The sequence below is a fragment of the Lissotriton helveticus genome, chromosome 3_1 (genome assembly GCF_964261635.1).
Source record: "Lissotriton helveticus chromosome 3_1, aLisHel1.1, whole genome shotgun sequence".
In the NCBI taxonomy this organism is placed as follows: Eukaryota; Metazoa; Chordata; class Amphibia; order Caudata; family Salamandridae; genus Lissotriton; species Lissotriton helveticus.
In genome coordinates this window covers 1,612,384,057-1,612,401,114 of record NC_136061.1, presented here as the reverse complement: position 1 = coordinate 1,612,401,114, position 17,058 = coordinate 1,612,384,057, and the positions used below count along the sequence as shown (strand labels likewise).

At 46.0% G+C, this 17,058-nt stretch overlaps 1 protein-coding gene across 4 annotated transcripts in view; it reads right to left on the bottom strand.

The window, feature by feature from the left end:
- LOC144823662 (uncharacterized) overlaps positions 1-17,058 on the bottom strand; it is a 155,673-nt gene that overhangs the window by 19,786 nt on the left and 118,829 nt on the right. For 3 of the 4 annotated variants that reach the window (XR_013608828.1, XM_078682370.1, XM_078682369.1), the window contains 2 exons: positions 15,872-16,096; positions 15,160-15,263 (listed from right to left, as the gene is read on the bottom strand). The gene's annotated coding sequence lies outside the window, so the exon portion shown is untranslated. Of the gene's footprint in view, positions 1-14,626; positions 14,696-15,159; positions 15,264-15,871; positions 16,097-17,058 lie in introns of all 4 variants that reach the window. The other variant, XM_078682368.1, reaches the window with a different exon arrangement.

The window sequence follows — 17,058 nt, the reverse complement described above, 5'->3', positions numbered from 1 at the left end:
ACTGTGATATGTCTACCGTCGGCGTTGTCTTTTTCTCTTGCTATAGCCGTTTGAACTGCATGAACAATGTTGTCTTTAATACTGAACTTCTTTTCAGCTTCTGTGTACAAGTGTGATTTGTATGCAATTGGTACCTTTTCTCCCTCATTTGAGGTCAGGTATGTGAATCCGCATCTTCCTAGGATGACTCGAATCACAAGATTGCGTGTGTTATCACGTGTTTCTAATTTTGTTTTAATTAGCATGTCTGTTTGTAAAGATCTCAAAATTTCTGTGTGTTTTTGAGTCCAATTGATTCTTTTAAAATCTGGTTTTATTAGATCATAAAGGGGTTTGATCCTTTCTGCGTAATTTGCAATGTATGTTCTTCCGAAATTTAGGAAGCCTAGAATTGATTGTAAGTTTTTTATTGTTCTAGGAGCTTGGAGTACAGCACATTTCTCTAGGAAATTGTCTGCCAGGCATTTGCCTTCACTTGATAATTCATATCCTAAAAACAGGACCGTTAGATGGGCAATTCTTGTTTTTTTTAATGTTGAATTTGTAACCCTCTGCTGCGAACCCAAGTATTATGGTGTTCACTCTCTTCAAGTGAGTATCCAAGTCATCATCTGTTAGGTAAATGTCGTCGACATATGATAATGCCTCGTCATCGTATGTTTGTAGTAATTCTGTTACTCTCTTTGAGAATAATCCTGGGCTATTCTTGTGCCCCTGGGGTAAACGGCAGAAACTTTTTTGCGAGCCATTTACCAAGAACGCAGTCAAATATCTGCTCTCTGTTGCTATATTTTGACAAAAGAATCCATTAGAGATGTCTAATGTTGTTTTGTATTTTTTGCGTACTATGTTATTCATTAGTGCAGCACTATGTGAGTTTTGCACTGCAAAAGTTTTGCAACATGAGTTAAGGTGTCTGTAATCCAAAACTAGACGATATGAGTTGTCTGGTTTGCAGACAGGAAACAAAGGATTGTTCATTTGTGAGGTGCAAGTTTCAATCACCCCCTGGTATTCAAGTTGATCTAGGATCTCTTTTACCTGTTTTTTAGCTTCTTGCTTAATTGGGTACTGCCTCTGTGCAGTAGGTTGTGAATTTAACTGGAATTTGTGAGGAGGAGAGTCCTCATCCCATCCTACATGATTTTTATATAAAGCAGGAGCTTGAGCTACTGCCCACTTTCTAGCAAGTGTATATTTTTTATGAATTGGAATGTGATTTGAGAAGGCAGGCATAATTATTTCTTCGCCATGAGGGCACTCTCTGACGAACTCGGGTGGCCAGTCTTTTTCAGCTAGAAGGATGTCATAGCCCTGGGAGAGATTATCCCAAAATAGTCCCCTTATTTTTCTAGTCTTATCCCCCTCTATACGCAATGTAATTTCATATATTTTGTGAGGTTTGCTAACTCTGGTGTCGGCAGTTTCCACTTGAATATATTCATTCGTGTCCACTGTCTCCAGATGATTCATAAGGACTTTGCGAGCTATGCTCACTTCTGCTGTGCTGTCTAGCATTGTCTGAGCCCATTCTCCGTTTTTCAGCTGTGTCCTCAGTATTCTCGGCATCTTTGATTACTTTAATACTGGCTACCTTCTTTTTTGGAAATTGTAACTTTTTATTCGGATGAGCAGGTTCCTTGTCTTTGGACTTGACGTGCTCTTCCCTGTGTTCTGATCGTCCTCTTCTTTCCGATTTCTGCGAGGAAGTCTGAAAAGATTGAGAGGGACGTGTATCATTATCTTGATATCTATCAGGTTTCTTTATATTATCCCTATTTCTAAGGTTGTATTTTTTCCCAGAGGGCTCACTTTGGGGAGACCTGTGTCCTTGGTTCGGAGATCTTTCTCTCCGCCGAGGAGACCTTCCTCTGGCCTGGAATCTTTTTTCTGTAGGATTGGATTGTTTGTTTCCATCCCAGCTCTTTTTTTGAGTGTTTAAATTATTTTTAATAAATATCTTTTCAGGACTTTCAATCAGTTGAGGTTTTACCGGTATTCCACCCAGACTATCTCTTCCTAGTTCTTCATAGGATTTCTCTATGATTCTGGCAATTTCAGTTGGTTGGTCTGCTATATCTGTTTCTTTTAACCTTTGGCGGATCGCCACGTTTGCTGCTTCTCCCTTTATGTTGGCTAACAATATAGCCGAGACCTGCTTGAAGTCCTTCAGTAATTTCATACCGAGAGTTAAAGCGGGTTCTGGACCATATTCATCTTGAATTTGTTTTAGCACATCTGGTATTACTGACATGGATGGTACACCATGTGTTTTTGTGTATATGGAAGCAAAGACTGTACCCCAAGTGTCACAGTCCTCCACATGTGGTACGATTCCCATTGGAAGACAGATAGTCAGAATCCTGTGTTTATCTACAGGGGTGGTGTCTGGAAACACCGCCTCTATTTGAGTGATTTTTTGTGCTAGCCAGAAAGGAATTTGTTCCCGTTTTGCGGGTACTTTGCCTAGACAGGACTGTATGTTCTGTGGTGTAATTTTATTTGTGTTACCCTGATGAGGGGTCAGCTGTGGAATTTTATTTGCTGGTTGGATTGTTGAAGTCCGCATTACATATTGGACTAATTGTCTATGTATTTTGATTAGTTGTTTTAGCTGTGCTAAAAGATCTGGTGCAGACATTTCTTCAATGTCTGGATGTGGTGTATATCCGGCTAGGACCGGCCACGTTGCTCCTGGTCTACCTAGTGGACCGAGCCTGGTGATGTGATTATTATGTTTTAGGGCGCCATTAAACAAGAGCAGGTGCTCTTGGAATTTGAGTGGTACTTCCACCTCCTCGAAAGGAGTGTAGGTATCCGGTGGTTCCTCTATTTTATAATAGTGGAACTCTTTTGTTACAGCGTTTGCTGCTGGAAAGTTTATCCATGAATAGAATACCTCTGTCTGCCGATATTCGTGTGCCTCAATTACGAATATGACTGTACCACCTCTCAATGTCAGTCCATTTTCTATAAGTTTTAAAGTTATAGATTTTCTTATGTTGACCGGGATGAGTTTTGCATCCGGGTCATTTTCCAGCAGAGTATTGTCTGCTACTAGGAGTTCAGCTGCTATTCTAGCTGTCTCCCTTTCTTCATCACTGTCTATCATTTTACCGACAGGAAGGTTATTCTGTTTGTTTGCAGATCAGGTTTCTATGGAAACTAAGATTAGATGCACAATATTTTGGAACAGTGTATCCTTCAACGTTGAATAAACCAAGAACCATACATAGGAGTCTCCTCCTGCGAGGTTTGGCGGATATGACCTTTTACCCACTCCAGACGTCTTTGGAGTATTATGGGAAAAAAGGTGTTCTGTGTGAAAAAGCACGACTGAGTTACTCTAATGTCTTGCGTTAGTTTTATCGCCTATCCAAACGTTGGGCGCCATGTAGTGTAGTTCCTATTATCCCAATAGGCTCTGCGCATTGGAATAATATCTTCAATAGTATAGACCTAGGGCAGAGGTTAACTAGGTCTTCTACTGACGATATTAGACTTAAAGTTTTTGGTTTTGCCAGCTAGCTCAGAGTTCACTAGAAACTTTCTCGAATAGACAAGGAGGAGTTTAACTTCCCTGGATAGACAAGAAGGGATTTAGTTTCTGACAACCATAGAACAAGACAACTTTGCTCTCCCCCAATCAAGTGTATCTCTAGAGTTGTGTGAAAACAAAAGACAACTTATTTTACTCAGTCAGTACGTGCATTCTTAGTTTCACCAGTTTGTAGAGAAAAGGAAGAGACGGGCGTGTTCAATAAAAGATGTTATTTATTGATCAGTCTCTTTTCTCGTACAAGAGAAATGAATCGATATTATTGCGATACTTATGGTTAAGTAAAGTGCATACAATAAAAGCAGAAGTATAAATAATACTGCAGAAGCATTGATATGGTTTCTAAGCCATATGATAGTTAAAATTGATAAAATAGATACATACATATATACATTTGACTAACCGTACTCAACTGGTGCTTCTAACCACGCCTACCCCAGTGTACCTGACCTAAGCCTAATACGTGGGCGGGAGTAGATAAGTAGCAGTTTAAGTTAAGTTTGTTTTGCCAAGTGACTGACTCAAGAATTCTCTGCAAGGGGTTGTTCAGTTCTGTACCTGAGATCTAGAATGGTTGAGGGCTGGTATCTCTCGTCTCTGGTCTTGATATTCCAGCTGCCTGCGAGGGCTGCTTGGAAGCGCCGGAGCTGGATTTCTCGGCAGGAGAAAAGCAGCTTCTCGTTCTCAGCGCGTCAGGAAGGCGGGGCAGCGCGTGTGGGCTTCGCTCTCTGCTGGGCTCCTCAGCGCGTCTCGCTGCTCCGATCTCGTCACCACCGCGTGTGTTTGCTTAAGGCAATGTCGGTAATATTTATACCTGTAAGGTGTCGAGATAGACGTAAGGATGGACATGGATGCATCAATAAGGATGTCATACGAACGGGCTTGTTCGCACATTCTTTTGCTGAAGTTCTCGGTGAAATCAAAACAATGGCCGCAGGGATTTTCCCAGGTTGTCATAGGTTTGATTTGTTTTGAGAACTCTGTATGCCTTATCAGGGGCTGGAGGAATAGTGCTTGTCTAATTAGATGGCATGCGTTATTACCTAATCAGATAACACGTTTCTGTGCCGTGGTGTGGCTTAATCAGATAACGTTTTTTTGCACCGTGGGTCGGCTGCTAGTTAAGTATTAACCAGAACAGGGCCGGGAATAGGGGAATCGATACAGAACCTATAGGAATACATCACAACGGAAACCCACAAAGGCTCCCTCATATTCCTGTCAGCCAGCTAGCTGCTCAATCATAGCAGGGTGGTGGCAGCTCTCTGTGTGGTTTGTTAAGAGCTCGTGCAGATTGCGAGGGGATCCTCCTCTGCACGCTACTGACGCCCATTGTGAAACGCTTATTGATTGAAATGTTCCCTAACTTTTAAAAAGCACTTTTCACTTTATGCAATTGATTGACTAATTGTACATTTTAAAGTTCGTTTTTAACTCACCATTATTGTTGTATTATTACCACCCTTAGCCCCGTTCCATCGCGGCTCTGTGCCGTTTGTGTGGAGGGCAGGGTCAGCTCCATTGTGCCTCAGCGCTGGCTCACCAATCCGAACGGAGGTAGTGTTTCAGCTGGGGGCGGGGCTCAGGACATAAGTAGGAGCGCGATTGGGCAGCTCGACTGACTAGCAGGGTGGTGGCAGCTCTCTGTGTGGTTTGTTAAGAGGTCGTGCAGATTGCGAGGGGATCCTCCTCTGCACGCTACTGACGCCCATTGTGAAATGCTTATTGATTGAAATGTTCCCTAACTTTTAAAACGCACTTTTCACTTTATGCAATTGATTGACTAATTGTACATTTTAAAGTTCGTTTTTAACTCACCATTATTGTTGTATTATTACCACCCTTAGCCCCGTTCCATCGCGGCTCTGTGCCGTTTGTGTGGAGAGCAGGGTCAGCTCCATTGTGCCTCAGCGCTGGCTCACCAATCCGAACGGAGGTAGTGTTTCAGCTGGGGGCGGGGCTCAGGACATAAAATGGCCACCCGGAAGCACAGCGGTAGAGCGCAGCGGGAGCGCCGTCTCCGCGCCGAAGCCGCGCCAAAGGGGTGCCAGTCTGCGCCAGTCTGCGCTGGGACTGCGCTGTGCGCTAGTTCCTCTGGCCACTACATCCCCCAACAAACATCAAAGGTAATTACCTACTCTAGATCACAGCTTCTGAGCATAGGAAACAGACTATACGACAGGAAGTGTGCTCACTTTGACTTTGGGTCACTGTACAATTTTTCTCATAATGGCTGTCCAAACTGTGCATTTACGACTAAACTACCCCTCTCCCAACACCCTTCCGTCTTACCTCATGGAGATGACAGTGTCAAACACATAAGTTGCGTACTCAAAAATACGCGCTCCCTTATAAAACACAGGAATGATGTCGCGGAACTAATAACCAGCCAAAACATTGACGTCATGTTTATTACCGAGACCTGGGCAGATCTTGCATCTGGCCCGGACTTTAATATCGCCACTCCAGATGGCTATCAGGCAACAAGATTAGACAGATCATCAGGGAAAAGAGGGGGGGGCTAGCTATTATACATCGAGCTAAGTTAGCCATAAAAACTGAACCTCTTGATTATAATTTTGCGGAAGCCCTTGCCTTCACGATCTTTCTCTCTCCTACACAAACTTTTAAAGGAACTCTCCTTTATCGACCACCCACTTTACGCACACTCTTTTTGAAATCTCTCAATCATTTATTAGAACCAGTAGCTGCTAATCAGGACTACACCATACTGGGAGATTTTAACTTTCATTTGGAGAATGATAACGATAAGGACTCGCACACTCTGATATCTGACTTTTCGGCCGCTGGCCTAGAACAGCAGGTTAATGCAGCCACTCACCAAGCAGGACACACTTTAGACGGCCTATTCACCAACAACGTCCATATTACATTTTCTACAGTGCTCCCACTTATCTGGACGGATCACTTAGCTGTTAAATTTACAATCTCAGCTAAGTATCATAAGAACCCCTCTACCAGCACATGCCCTCCGATTTTATGTCGCGATTGGAAAAATATTGATGTCACTGCCCTACATAACATCTTGGAATCCACGATACCTGAAGATATATCTGATTCTCACGAAGCATCCCAGAACTACCAACGTTGGCTATATAAGGCACTTGACCATTTAGCACCAAATAAAAAAATGCAGCCAAATCGCACCAAACCTTCTGCGGCTTGGTTTTCGGAGTCACTAAGGCTCGAAAGACAACGCTGCAGAAACCTGGAGCGGCGTTGGCGCAGGAATTATGACAACTACGACAGAGACACTTACAAGAAGGCCTTGCTTAGCTACAGAAAGCTGATTACTGCTGAAAAACGCACCTTCTACAGCACACAAATAGAACGCGCTCTCAACTCGAATAAACAACTGTATCAGGTGGTAAAAGAGCTAGCTAATCCACCTGCCCCCCCCCCCATTGAACCATCCCAATTATTCTGCAACAAGGTAGCGGACTTTTTCCAGGCCAAGGTTAAAGATATTTTCAAACAATTTTACTAAAACAACGACTACCGATTCTGTTACCTCAGAGACTCCTCCTCTGTCTCCAACACCTAATTTCGAGGTTTTTTCTCCACCTTTGTCCATGGTGGAGCTTATAAATATCGTTAAATCAGGATCTCAACTGGACCCATGCCCTCCACGTTTCATTAAATCAGTATCAAACTTAATAGCCCCAGCACTTAGTAACATCTGCTATACCATATTTCAGACAGGTGTTTATCCCCTCATCTGGAAAAAGGCAATCGTAACACCTCTTTTAAAAAAACCCGCACTAAACCCTTTAGAGCCTAAAAACTACCGTCCCATCGCCTCTCTCTCTTACCCTTCAAAAATAATTGAGAAGGTAATGAACCAACAGTTGTCGACCTTCATTGATCAGAATGACCTACTTGACAACACGCAGTTTGGCTTCAGGAAGGGCCATGGGACGGAGACTGCTTTGATAAAAGCTGCTGAGGAGGTCAGGATAATCATGGATAGGGGTGGTGCAGCTATCTTGATACTCCTGGATTTATCTGCGGCCTTCGACACGGTCGATCATACCATCTTGATCGACCGTGTCGCCGCCATTGGCATCCAGGGCAGGGCCAGAGCAACGCTGGCATCTTTTCTGGCCAATAGAGTACAGTCCGTGAAGATGGGGTGTTTCTGCTCTCCTGACTTCATTCTCCCTTGTGGCGTTCCCCAGGGCTCCTCGCTAAGTCCGACACTTTTTAACATCTACGTGTCGGACTTGGCGAGGGTAATCAAGTCATTCGGTATAGGCTTAACATCGTATGCCGATGACACACAGCTGATCCTGGAGATACACAAAAATGGAGAAGCAGTGGCAGCTAATTTTCAGGAGGGCATGAAGGCCATCAGTTCATGGATGAACCGGAATTGCTTAAAGCTAAATTCTGACAAGACGGAGGTGATGGTTTTTGGCGAACTTACTCCGTCTTGGTCTCCGGTCTGGTGGCTTTTCTTCCCCCAACTGCAGGTAAAACCTTAATGTCCTCCTTGGTGTTATCCAAGGTTGACTACTGCAATGGTCTAGTGCTTAACGCACAGGAGCAAGTTTTGAGCAAACTACAGCTTATTCAAAATGCTGCTGCAAGGATTCTCATGGGTATATCTAAGCACGCTTCCATCTCTCCCACAATTCGTGAGCTCCACTGGCTACCAATAAGAAGCCGGATAAAGTTTAAGGCCATGTGTATTATTCACAAGGCCTTGAACAATAACGGACCTGATTTCTTCAAAAGAGCATTCAAAGTGTACAAACCCAGTCGAACACTACGTTCATCTTCGGCCCAACAGCTCCAAATTCCATGCACAAAAAAGGTAACATGGGGAGATAGACGTTTTGTAGTGGCAGCGTCAAAATTATGGAATCAGGTCCCTTCCTATGTCAAAGACCATTCTTCGCTACTCTCATTTCGAAAACATCTCAAGACTTGGCTCTTTAATCAGTAAGATGTCAGTGGTACCCCCGCAATCTGCAAACTCCAGCGCAGAGACACCGCAAGGTATTTGTGCGCTTTAGAAATTTTAAAAATAATAAAAAAATAAATAAATAATATAGCAAAAAGAACAACTGGTGGACAGAATGCAGAACAATATCATACATTCACCCCAGTACAGAAATCTGGGCCTAAATACATTGTTTCTTTGCTCACCATGCCATTCCAGTTTAGACCCAGCCATATGCAAATCAGTCTTAACCCTGCACCCAATGGGAACAGTCCAGCCCGAACTGCCAAGCCAGGTCCTCCCTGGACTGGAAAGAAGCATCCTAGGACCGGTTTCGGGCTTTCAGCCCATATCAGCAAGGATAGCTTGATTCCAGTGGCATGGAGAGCACGGGACTCATGTCTGAGCATACCTGTCCCACTCGGGTGACAATTGCAAAAAGAACAATTGATGGACAGAATGCAGAACAATGTTATACATTCACCCCAGTTCAGAGATCTGGGCTTAAAGCCATCGTTTTTGCTCACCATGCCATTCCAGTTTGGACCCAGCCAAATGCAAATGAGTCTAGATTCTGCGCCCAATGGGAACAGTCCAGCCCGAACTGCCAGGCCATATGTATTCAAGTGTTCTTTCATTCGGGAAGTGAACACAAAGCAGTACCCACTGAACTATGCACATAACATATTGTTCTTTGATATGCATTGTACATGTTCTTTGCAGCAGGCATATTACCCCTCTGCACTACCTTAGATGAGTAAAACAGCCATTAGACAAAACATGCTCCCATCTCTCTCCAGCAGGTACATTAATCACCAAAGTTATCTTGGCACTTGTATTGTTGACCGAAACCTGCTGAATATATAGTGTTTTAAAAACTCCTGCACTTGTACAAAACCGGTCCCAACAAACTAAACTAGCCCCCTACCATTCATGTTGCCCTGAGAAACGCCTGCTCCTGCCCTTTCACTGCTCCTTTCCAGTCCGTACTCCTGCTCATGCTCGATCAACACTCCTGCTTCATCAATTCCCCTGCCCCCTCCATTCTCCTGGCCCGTCACTTCTCCTGCCCTGTTCACTGCTCCTGCCCTGTTCACTGCTCATGCCCTATTCACTGCTCCTGACCAGTTAACTGCTCCTGCCCTGTTAATCGCTCCTGCCCTGTTAACCGTTCCTGCCCTGTTAACCGCTCCTGCCCTGTTCACCACTCTGCCCCGTTCACTGCTCCTGCCCCGTTCACCGCTCCTGCCCCGTTCACCGCTCCTGTCCGTTCACCGCTCTTGTCCGTTCACCGCTCCTGCCCAGTCACTGCTCCTGCTCATGCCTAATCACTGCTTCTGCCCCGTCACCTCTCCTGCCCCATCACCTCTCCTGCCCATCACCTCCCCTGCCCCGTCATGTCACCTGTCCATCACTTCTCCTGCCCGTTCACCTCTCCTCTCCTGCCCTGTCACTTCACCTGCCCATCACGTCACCTGCCCATCACGTCACTTCTTCCTCCTGTCACTTCTCCTGCCCGGTCACTTCTCCTGCCCGGTCGCCTCTCCTGCCCGGTTGCCTCTCCTGCCCGGTTGCCTCTCCTGCCCGGTTGCCTCTCCTTCCCCGTCACTTCTCCTGTCCCGTCACTTCTCCTGTCCCGTCACTTCTCCTTCTCCTGTCCCGTCACTTCTCCTGTCCCATCACTTTTCCTGCACCGTCACTTCTGCCCCGTTCACTGCTCCTGCCCCATTCACTGCTCCTGCCCCATTCACTGGTCCTGCATGGTTCACTGCTCCTCGCCCCGTTCACTGCTCCTGCCCGGTTACCACTCATGCTCATGCCTAATCACGGCACCTGCCCCATTACTTCTACTGCTTCGTCACTTCTCCTGCCCCGTCACCTCTCCTGCCCTGTCACCTCTCCTGCCCTGTCACCTCTCCTGCCCTGTCACCTCTCCTGCCCCGTCACTTCTCCTGCCCCATTACTTCTCCAACCCGTCCACCTCTCCTGTCCAGTTACCTCTCCTCCCCAGTCACCTCTCCTTTCCTGTTGCCTCTCCTGACCCGTCACTGCTCCTGACCCGTCACTTTTCCTGCCTCGTCACTTTAGCTGCCCCGTCACTTTTCCTGGCCCGTCACCGCTCCTGCCCGTTCACTGCTCCTGTCTGGTCAGCACTCCTGCCCGATCACCGCTCCTGTCCCATTCACTGCTCCTGCCAGTTACCGCTCCTGCCTATATCTAATCACCGCTCCTGCCACTTCACTTCTCATGCCCTATCACTTCTCCTTCTCCTGTCCCGTCACTTCTCCTGTCCCGTCACTTCTCCTGTCCCGTCACTTTTCCTGCACTGTCACTTCTGCCCCGTTCACTGCTCCTGCACGGTTACCACTCCTGCTCATGCCTAATCACCGCTCCTGCCCCATTACTTCTACTGCTTCTTCACTTCTCCTGCCCCGTCACCTCTCCTGCCCTGTCACTTCCTTTCCTGCCCCATCACCTCCCCTGCCCCGTTACCTCTCCTGCCCTGTCACCTCTCCTGCCCCGTCATCTCTCCTGCCCCGTCACCTCTCCTGCCCCGTCACCTCTCCTGCCCCATCACCTCTCCTGCCCTGTCACTTTTCCTATCCGTCACTTCTCCTGCCCATCACTTCTCCTGCCCAGTCACCTCTCCTTTCCTGTTGCCTCTCCTGCCCCGTCACTGCTCCTGCCTAGTCACTTTTCCTGCCTCGTCACATTTCCTACCCCGTACCGTCACTTTTCCTGCCCCGTCACTTTTCCTACCCCGTCACCGTTGTCCGTTCACTGCTCCTACCCATTCACTGCTCCTGCCCATTCACTGCTCCTGCCCGTTCACTGCTCCTGCCCGTTCACTGATCCTGTCCGATCATCTCTCCTGCCCCGTCACCTCTCCTGCCCCGTCACCTCTCCTGCCCCATCACCTCTCCTGCCCTGTCACTTCTCCTATCCGTCACTTCTCCTGCCCATCACTTCTCCTGCCCAGTCACCTCTCCTTTCCTGTTGCCTCTCCTGCCCCGTCACTGCTCCTGCCTAGTCACTTTTCCTGCCTCGTCACATTTCCTACCCCGTACCGTCACTTTTCCTGCCCCGTCACTTTTCCTACCCCGTCACCGTTGTCCGTTCACTGCTCCTACCCATTCACTGCTCCTGCCCATTCACTGCTCCTGCCCGTTCACTGCTCCTGCCCGTTCACTGATCCTGTCCGATCATCACTCCTGCCCGATCACCGCTCCTGTCCCATCACTTCTCCTGCCCCGTTCACTGCCCTTATCTGTTCACTGCCCCTATCCATTCATTGCTCCTGCCGGTTACCGCTCCTGCCTATGCCTAATAACCGCTCCTGCCCCTTCACTTCTCCTGCCCCATCACTTCTCCTGCCCCGTCACCTCTCCTTTCCTGTCACCTCTCCTGTCCCGTCATTGCTCCTGACACGTCAACTCTCCTGCCCCGTCACTTCTCCTGCCCCCCCTCTCCTGCCCTAGTACCTCTCCTTTCCTGTCGCTCCTGTCGCCTGCCCAATTCACTCTGTGTACAACATTAACAAATTACACAAGGTGACAAGTTCCCCATGTACTCTGTCTGGGGAAAGCTCCTCTGTAATCACCAACTCCGATCTCACTGGCACTTGATATGCTAAAGGCAGAGTGGGGCGCATTGTCATTCGAAAGGGGGTAATCAGCTTTAATCGTAATGACAATGGGCCTGCCCTCAGCCTCTGAGAGCTCAGCGAGGGGCTGCTGCAGCCTCTGGAGTTCACAGAGAAGTGCGAGCAGCCCCTGGAATCTAATGAAAAAGGTTATCGTTTTCAAGCCAGACTATTCTTGCCATCCCGGGATGCTTTTTTAAAAGTAAGAAGTAGGGGAACGGACTGAAATCATTTTTAAAAGTAGGGGCACACCGTGCCCTTCCGTTCCCGCCCACTTCTACCACTGCCTGCACTACGGGAAAAGGAATGAGCTCTATCAATTTCATTTGGCATGTTCATCACAGAGTATAACATATGCCATTCTTGAAATCAATTCAAGCACTTAGTTCCACTTTACTCACTGGCTTCATTCACCACCACATATTTCCAACAAATTCATTCACCGGGAAAAAATGAAAGGAAACTTAAGTTATTCTACTGCAGTGTAGGGTAGAGGGATTAGGCAGGTAGGGTTGATATTTTGAGATAGAATAGAGGGATCACTGCCACTGCGCTGATCATCGATTCTTCTTGTCACTATTAAGATCTTGCTTATTCAGTCACTGTAGTTGACAAGTCTAATGGCAATAGTCTAAACAGGCGTAAAAAAATCTGTTATGGGAAAGCATGAAATATATTTTGGAATCACTTCACATGGCTATAAAATGTGGCACATGCCAAGAATAGATTTTTAAATGTTATGGTATGCTGAGACAGAAGAACTTAGGAAAGAATGAAGGAGTGAAGTACCAAAAGGTGGCTCATTGGGCGAAGAGTTACACACCTTGGGTGATCTGTTTGCAATTCATTGAAAATGTTGTAAATGCTGCATTAACTGAAGAAAACACCCATTGCACAGTCAACACTGCAGTCACAAATTAAACCATACTGCACGTCAGTCTTAGGGGGTAAAATGCAAGCTCAATTTCAAGCCCTTAGAGATCTTCCTCTAGATGCAAAGCAAACAGCAAAGTCCTTATCTCCTTTCCTTGACAGCAAACAGCTACTGCAGGCCAACCCCAGACAGCAAACAGCATAGAGGCAGTATTCCTCCTCAGCTTATCCAGCTCTTGTCCTTGGCAAATGTTTCTCTTGATTCCTAGAAGTGATCTAAATATCTGGGGTCTGGGACCTCTTTTTATGCCCAAAAATCATTTGTTCTCTGAAGGCAGAGAGAGTCTGTACCCAGCCAAAACCAGTTCTGTGGGGGACTTTGCAAGTGCACAACATCCTTCATTGTCAGTGTGAGCCCTGGCTCAAGGCATACCACAGGGGGGCGGAGCCGTCATTATGGAAGGCAGGCACATCCCTATTCAGGTGAAGGCGCTACCCCTCCCACCACTCCAAATGCAGACGAGGCCCATGCAGTCCAGCCCTGACTCATCAGACTTCTAGAGCCGCTGTCCCTCTCCAGCCCCAGTCATCCAAAAGCCAGACATGCAATACACAAACCTAGCAGAGGCACACTGGATGGTTAGGCAAGAAAATACCTATTTTCTAAAAGTGGTATTTTCGAACACAGAATGTAAAAATCACCCTCACTAAAATATGCACTTTAACATTCTGAGTTCTGGCAAACTGAACTTTACTTTTCTATCGTGTTCCTAGGGTTAGTTATGTTTATAAGATGGTTTAAACAACTCCCCATTCTGTCCTATGGGAACAGATAGCCCAGCAATAGTGAAAAACGAAATTGGCAGTATTTCAATATCAGGACATGCCACACACAATAGTGCATATCCTACCTTTCACCTACAATGCACCCTGCCCACAGGGGTACCTTATGCCTACCTAAGGGGTGACTAATATGAAGAAAAGGAAAGGTTTAGGGACAGGCATGTGTGTGCACTGGCCAAGTCAACATGGCAGTCCTAGACTACACACAGGCTCTCCAATGGCAGGCCTGAGTCCAATTTTACAAGTGGCTTCTGTGGGTGGCACAATCCTTGCTGCTAGCCCACCGGCAGCATTTTTTTACAGGCCCTGGGCACACATAGTACACTGTCCTGGGGTCTGACAAGTAAATCAAATAAGCCGATCATGGAATCACTAATCCATAACAATAATTTACAAAGGTAGCACTTGCACTTTGGCACTGAACAGAAGTGGCAAAGTGCCTAAAGCATATAGACCAGCAAAAATGGAGTCCAACACACAGCAATATACAGGTGGTAAAGGCAAAAATGGAAGGGAGACCAACACCAATGGAGCCAGGTCTAATAGTTGGCAAATGCTTACTTTTAAGCCATGCTAGACCGTCATGGAAATTACTGGTATACATGAATTACACATATACAACATTGAGAGGGGTAGTCTATGACCATGGCTCCTCTCTAATTAACTGTTAGAGCATGAGTAAGAAAAAGAAAGACTTCATAACAAACAAGCTTGGTGAATAGTATGTTTAATACTAGCTTACTCGGGTCTCAATCGTCATGGTTCACAGTAGAGTATCACCAATGTGTTCTTAATCTTAAGGTACCACAAGCTATATAGGAGAGAGGGAAAAATTATCAACAAGCAGAAGATGAATGAACTGGAGACTAGTACAGACGGGAAAAAGTCAGCTACCAAAAAGACAAAATATGAAATAGGGAAAAATAAATAATGCAGGGATAACAGGAATGAAACAAAAATTAACTGGGGAGTTGGAAAAAAGGAAACAGTATAAAAAATAAACAAGGCAAAGCACAGGGGGCAGTGGAAAAAGAGCTAATCTATTGTGGTTTGCATGAGTGGGTTTGCATCTCGTTCTCATTGCCACATGAAAGAAAGACAGCAGTAAGGGTGTCGGAGCAACTTTATTTCTCGCCAGCAACACTAGGCTCCAGGCAGCATCTTCCATACTGGACCCCAGCATCAACATTCCAAACCCCAAGATTTTAACCTAAGCCCATAGCAATCATAAAACCCAGCATTAGGATAATGATAATAATAAATAATAGGGCTTACTGGGGTTAGCAGAGCACTCAGCAGCGGTACTGATTGTCGCTGCCTCCTCCTGACCAGATACTCCTGGACCCACCTCCACAACATATCTCTGCTGCCCTTGGGTGCTGATGTAAGAAATGTAGAAGATAAAAAAATGAGTGATTTATTTAATCGCCACAAAAATGTTATGACAGGCAAACAGTAAAATTGTACTTATCCCAAAAATATTGCCTATAGTACCAGTTTCGAGTCTATTGACTATCGTTGACTTGGCCATACAATTTCTAAAATCCCTATTCCAAATTTCCTTGACAAAAACTACATTTGGAACTAATGCATTGCAATGACTGATCTTTGATTCTTTTCTCATTTCTCAACCCCCAACCCAGTCTCCCCTTTTCACAATATATAGATGCACACTAAACATCACTGAGAAATAGCTTGGAAGTGTACAAGCTACATAAAGAAGGTCACATAGTACACTAACTCTCTGATATCACTGATACACTATAGTGACTGGAGGACAGAAGAGATTGTAATGGATTTGTAATTAATCAGCCAAAGTGAGCAGCGATGATGACTACAATTACAAGTACTGAGCACCTGCCTAGCTGAAACTGGATCACACAATAATAATATTCTCAACATACTTTTGATTCTGAGCAAACATGCTGTTTGGGATTTTTTTTAGCATTGCATGACATAAACACAACAAATATTTAATAATACTTACTGAGCCCAACAATCTTGACATTGAGCAGTGGGTATCCACTGATGGGCCTGACGCCTGCTGCGAGCATGTAGGGGAGGTGGTGCTGCACAAAAAAATCTGGTGCTGCCTCCTCCTCCTCACCAAAGATAGCCTGGGGCTGCACACCTTGCTGGCTGTTCGGTGAGCCTGGCACTGCCGCTCCCCTGGTCGCCCTGCTCTGCCATGGTGTTGAATGGGGTAAAAAAGCTTGAAACAGATAAAGGACAGATGAAAAGAAGAAATAAGGAAGTGAAGGAAAAAATAAATTAAGAAACAAAACATCGCAAGAAATTTTTTAAAAATGTAAAATACAGAGACACAAAAGTACACATTAATACGATGAATACAAATAAAGGGTATTCATCACTCCGCTTGAGATGACTCCTGGTGCCTGCAATGCTCAGAACCCCTCGCACCCACTGATCACGTACAAATCCTCGGCATCATCCTGGACTCCTCACTGTTATTCAATACAGTTTCATTCTCCTGATTCAAAACGCGCTGCCTGCTACATAAGACCTCCAAGTGGATCACCACTGAGTTCAGGAAAACAGTCATCCATGCGTTCTTCAGCAGCAGACTTGACTACGGCAACACGCTCTATGCCAGCACTACCCAGAAACTCCAAATTAAACTGCAGAACATCCAGAACACCACCACCAGACTCATCTTCAACATCATACGCCACAGCCACATCACTGGCCACCTGAGAGAAGTTCACTGGCTAACCATCAACATAAGAATTACCTTCAAGCTTCTCATGCATGCAAACAAAGCCCTCCACACCGCCAGGCCTGCATAACTCAACCACCTCCTCTCCTTCTACAATACCACCGGACATCCCTGCTGCACCCAACTGTCCTTGGCCACCATCCCAGGGACTCGCAAGACCACAGCTGGAGGAAGATCCTTCTCCTACCTCACTGCAAAGACCTGGAACTCCCTTCCTCTGCACTTCAGGCAATCACCATTGCTGCCTTAATTGAGGATGGACCTCATGACCTGGCTCTTTGACTGAACAGCATATGCTCCCCTCCCCCTACTCAGTACCTTGAGACCCTCACGGGTAAGAACCCTGATTGATTGATTGATTGATTGATTGACGTGCAAGATTTTCACAAACCACTCGACCTACATGTATCACTCCACTGACTTTTCTCTCAATTTGA